Here is a 6,000-nt window from a genome sequence, read left to right as displayed (position 1 = left end):
GAAGAGGAAGAGGAAGAGGAAGAGGAAGAGGAAGAGGAAGAGGAAGAGGAAGAGGAGGAGGGAGGAGGAGGAAGAGGAGGAGGGAGCAGGAGGTGGAGGAGGAGGAGGAGGTGGAGGAGGAGGAGGAGGAGAAAATGCATTCATCTATGAGCTCATACTTTCAACTTCTCAACTTTCCCCTGGATACACTAAAGCTTTCAAACACTCATGAACTTTCTGGAAGTTACAAAATGTACATTTCTTACTGTTTTAACTATAGAATATTACCAAATACACTTAAAGATTATTTGTACGTACTCAAAAAGCATAAAAATTCTTAATGAAGTATCAGTTGATATTATACCCATCTTTGTCACGGTTCTTTTGTGCTTATCCAAACAATACATACATAAAATTAAATTGTTAACCAATTTGTGTCCCATTCCCACTCATCCAACACCATTCTTCCAAAGATAAGTTCAAACTATTACATTTTTAGATCTTCAGTATCCATGAGTCTGTCAGTAGTATTAAACCAGTATTTGTTTAGCATCATGTCTTGCTTACTTTTCTCTTATTGCTGCAATAAAATACCTAATTCCCAAAACTAAGGAGAGAAAGGTTTATTAGTTCACAGTTTATGAAGATTTCACTCCATAATCAACAAAAGCAAACAAGGGGCATAGAGACTGTGTGAGTGCTACACCAGCCTGGGAAGGGGAGACTGCTTACAGTATAAGGGTGGAAAAGGAAGATTGTTCTCCCCCTTTGGTGCTTGTTACATTTACTATCTTCTTTTTTTTTCTTACATTTACTATCTTCTGCCACCTAAAATTATTACACCTTTGCTGTGCCACTCTGCCTTGGAGCCAGCTAATAATAGACTAAAACCTCTACAAACTTTCCTTCCTTAATTTGGGGTGTTGGGCATTTTATTCAAGCAATGAAAGAAAAGTAACTAAGACAAAATCTGGTACTGGAATGGGGCTGTTGCTGTGGCAGTACTGACCATGTGGCTCAAAGAGCCTTTAGAAATGGCTCATGGGAAGAGATTGGAAAGATTCAGAGATGCCAGATTAAAAAAAGTAAGTCTGTGGTGCCTCATATGGGACCAAAGCAGACCTAAAAGTGAAGCAGTAAGAGTTATAACCAGGAGTGCCATAGGAGTGGAGTCATACAAGCCCTTTGGAGCTCACAATGGACCATAGATTGTTTCAGATACTGAAACTAGAATTACAGGATTGTTTGCCCTGCTAGATTTTGGACTTGCTTTGGTCCCAATCTTTTGTATTCCACCTGTTTGTAACTTTATGAATGAAAATGTTTGTCTTGTGTCATTGAATGTTGGAAATGTTTAATTTTATTTTCATTTGTATGGGAACTTACAGCTAAGAATTTGCTTAAGTCTCAGAGGATACTTGGGACTTGGACTTTTCAGCAGTGCTGATACTGTTAGGATTTTGACAACTCAGAGATGGACTAAGTGCTTTTTTCGTAAAGGGATGTGCATGAGTCTTTAGGGGTACCAATGACAGAATGTTATGGTTCTAAAGTAATACAATATTGGTAGCTTTAATACTGGTTCTTAAGTATTGTTAAACCTGTGTTACATTGTTCAAGTTGTAAAATATTAAAAATAAGTACACTTTTGTTTCTGGAGAGCAGTTTAAAGAAATGTATCTGGTTCCCAAGTTTACAAGGAGTGGATTGTAATGGTTGACAAATTGTGTCAAATTGAAAAGTTTAGAAGTTGATCTAAGAGACTCAGTAGGAAGTCGGAATCCTTGCTTAGTAGACATCCTCATCCTGGGCAAAAGGAGGATGAGGAGATGTGTGAGGGTACTGCTATACCTGCTCTGGTGTGCAGGGGGGACCGCCTGCTTACCGTATAAGGGAGGAAAATAAGATGGTTCTCTTCTTTGCTCTCGCTGCTTTTGCTGTCTTCTGCCACCTAGAAGTGTTGCCCCATGCCATGCCACCCTACCTTGGAGCCAGCCGATTGCAGTCTCAGATTTCTAAAAACTGAGATAAATAAACCTTTTCTTCCTTAATTTTCAGTGTTGGGTATTATTGTCCCAGCAAGAAGAGAAAAGTAACTAAGATACATCATTAGGCATTATATTTTGAATTCCTACTGCACAAACAAACACACACACACACACACACACACACACTCACACCAATACCTCTTTTATAAACCACACACCTTTCTCTATTTCCCATGCCTCCTTTATTTCCTCTCCTGCATTCATGTTGCTTTAATATTTAGTCCACAAACATATTGTTAATCTTAATTTGTACTTATGTAAGCTCCATAATTCCTATTTTTCACTGTTTTTCCTTCCATCTTCACATTTATTTGTCTTAAACTTGATTTTATGAATTTTAAGGTTCAAAATGTACTTTGCATTGAGCTTTCTCTGTGTTGATGTATCATATGGGTATGAGTAAAGTAGGATTTGTGTTATGCATGATACATAGAAAATTTTTACTTAACTTTATGCAGTGTATTCTTATTAATATTCTCCTTTCTTATATAACTTTGTTGTACCTACTTTACTTTTTCTAATATCTTCAGTTTTCTTTACTGCTTTCTTTCATTCTTTGCCACAGTCATGTCCTTTGCTTTGTCTATCCCAACATGCCACCCAACTCTTGAATGCAACTTTTAATTCGATACCTACTGAAAACCTCAATTTCCCTGTTGAAATAACATGAAGATCCACTATATTGTAGCTTTAGTAAAATCTTCAGTCATAATCTGGCTTATAAAATTTTGTTCTAAATTAATTTCCTAATTGATATGTACACATCAATGTTTGTAGTTTACTCCTCAATTCAGCACATACCCGTATGTATTTTTCAAAATGCTGTCAAGTGTGCTTGCTCTCACCTGTAATTCCATCCATGTGGAGGCTGATGCAAGAAAAGCGTTCCAAGTTCAAGCTCATCCTAGACCACACAGTGAGTTCAAGGCCAGCCTGAACTACAAAGACAGACCCTATCTTAAAAAAATAGAAACATAAATAAATACTGGAGAAACATTTCTGAATCATGTCACTGCATGAAAGTATTTATATATGATAATTTGATGGGAATACATGGTTTTAATTTTAATATTTTCTCACTAGAAGTTGGAAGTTATTACTTGTCTTCCATCATTTATTGGGGAGTTCAAGATTCACCTGAATTTGATCTCTTAACAGGTAACTTGGAAAGATTTAGAATTATACCTATGTAATTCTTTAAAATTCACAATATAATATAATTGGGTTCTTTTTGTTTTTCCATCTTATTTACAATTTCCAAGAATCCTTGGCTCTATGAATTACACTGTAAAATCACACACATACATGCATACATGCACCCACATGCACACACACGCGCGCACACACACACACACACACACACATTTATATTTAACCTGGCTTCATTTTCTTACAGAATCATTAAAGTAAGTTTTTGAATCTTTTGAATTGATGTTCTGCATTTTTAATTCCCTTTTAACATTTTCCAACCTTTTTTATTTTCCCTGTTGTAGACTTCCTCTGCACTAAAGACTTTTAAAAAAATCTGTTTGCACACCATTCTCATGTTATTATTTACAGATGTAATTACCTTTCCACTGTTTTAATATTAGTAACTAGAATATATTTTGAAAAGTCTTTTTCCAGTATCTTAAATATCTCTTTCTCCCAAGTGATATTTTTTCTGTTCTGTCACTTTAGACTTTCTTTGTTATGTACCTAACCTTTCTCATATACCAATGGTTTTAGCATCCCAAAGGAGTCTGTTGATTGACAAACTTTGTACTCCACTGCAAAGGGGTATCCTTGACACTTGCCAGTGTCTCCAGAGTAGAAATGCACATGGGCCATTATCTGCTCTTGCAATCACTGGTCAGCTTGCTCAGCTTTTGTAAAAAGGAAATCTCTTGTTGCTTAGGTGTGTTTTGCTTTTTATTTTCCTTGTACAGGGAACTAGCCAGGCTGCTTTAAATCTCAGAGGTATTTAATGACACTTGAAGACAGTGACCCTGCTTATCTACTGCAGATGCACAATGGGATACATTTGCTTAGCCACAACTTAGCACAGACAAATATGCATTGTTTCAAATGCTGTGACAAAATGGATTAGAGTTTATAACAGAAATCACACGCTGTCATGATTTGGGCATCATAGACTATAGTGAAAAATATCTCCTATTCATTTAAATATTTTAAAATTCATTTTAAGAAATATTAACAGAAGAGAAATAAAATGTTTAGCGATGTTTTTACAGTTTATTAATGACAAAAATATTATGAAGCTGAATTATACATCAGAATATAGAGTACAGTTTCAAAAGATGAAAAAATAATTAGACAAATGAGAGGATAATGAAAAAAATAAATTACAAACACGCAACATACCCTAATTCCTTTTTCATCCCCTTACCTCGTCTCCCTCCTCTTCTTCCATCTCTTCAACCCCTTGCCTTTTGAAAGAGCTCCTCCTACTTCTTATTACCTTTCATCTATTTTTGTATTTATTTATACATTTCATTTTTTGTTTTAATGAATAGATAGCATTGATTCTAGAAACCTGATCAGAATAGTGACCTGATCGGAATAGTATTTTAATATATCTGATCTAGTAGCAGAATATACTGAAAATGAGAAGGGTTCAAGGTTCTGGGACCATATACAGGGCTATGAATAGGTCAAGATAGAAAGAGTGAAAGTTTAGGTAAAATAGTACACTATGGATATGAACACATTTGCAGAAGCAAATTCATTGTACATCATGACCACTCAGCATACAACTACATTTAAGGACTATGCTAATGTTTAGATAATCTATAACATATCAAGGTGCTAGTGGTGGAGGGCCTGGAGGATGTTTAGTAGGTCATATTTTGCTGAGTCTCATGCTAAGCAGGGATTTAATTTTATAGACTCCTGTGTATGTGAGATTTATAATACTTCAAAAAATAAAAGAAGGTTGGTGTCCTTAGGAAGATTGTATTAGCAGAAAGAAAAGAGTATTTTCAGTGACTAGGATGATTCCATCACTGTTTTTCGAAATGATACAAGGACTTAGAAGTTGGAACTTGGTAGGAAAAGTAAATGAAAATTTATATATATGAAAGGACAGTACTGCACTGGATGCATGCAGTCAATGTGAAGGTGAAAATAGAATGAAATGAGGATAGTGAGGTTCTCCATGGGCCTGCAGCAAGGAAAAACCTGGAACAGAGAAACAAATTTGAGCTCCAAGCAAAACTGAAATAATCTTTAGGTTCAATAATAGGACATCAGATCATTTACATATAATGGATCCATAATGATGCTGTAGTGATCTAAAAGCAATTTTTGATACTAGGAATCCAACTTAGGATCTTGTGCTTGACTTGCAGGCATTGTGCCACTAAGCTATGTCCCTGACCCAAAGTATTTTAAAAACTCAGAAGAATTTATTATTTTTCCTATGTGTTGTTTCATCTTGGGTACTAGTGGGATTAAGGATGAAACTTATATTTACTACAAAGCTGACGTAATGTGACTAAGAGTTTTAGAATAGGTACAGAGATGTTACCTTTGTTAAGAATGTGTCAGTGGAATTCAAAGGAAAGAGATTTGCAATAAGAATCAGAAAATTTGGCTTTATTCCTGGCTCTCTAATAATTAGCTACAATTTTTATAAAATAGATGTTTTCATTCTTTTATTATTTAATAAATAATAACTCAGAAATGCTTATTCTGTATGTTGCAGGGAGAATTCACAAATGAAAATTAAACATAATAAATTAGTAAGTTTAGTATGTCAAAGCATGATAAGTTCTTTAACAGTGGTATAAAAGAGTAAGTGCTTGAGTTAATGAAAGAATAATCAGTACTTAACAGAATAGAAAAGACAGGTCTTGCTGCAAAAATGGTCTCAGAGCAAAAAGTTAAGTTAATTGTGATAATAGTTAGCAAGCTAAAACAGGGGGATGATATTTCTAAATTACCCTCAAGGCCAATCTTAGCTACATAGATA

This window comes from Octodon degus, unplaced genomic scaffold (assembly GCF_000260255.1).
Source record: "Octodon degus isolate 3935 unplaced genomic scaffold, OctDeg1.0 scaffold00106, whole genome shotgun sequence".
Lineage (NCBI taxonomy): Eukaryota > Metazoa > Chordata > Mammalia > Rodentia > Octodontidae > Octodon > Octodon degus.
The sequence above is the reverse complement of the archived record's forward strand: the minus strand, read 5'-3'. Positions refer to the sequence as shown.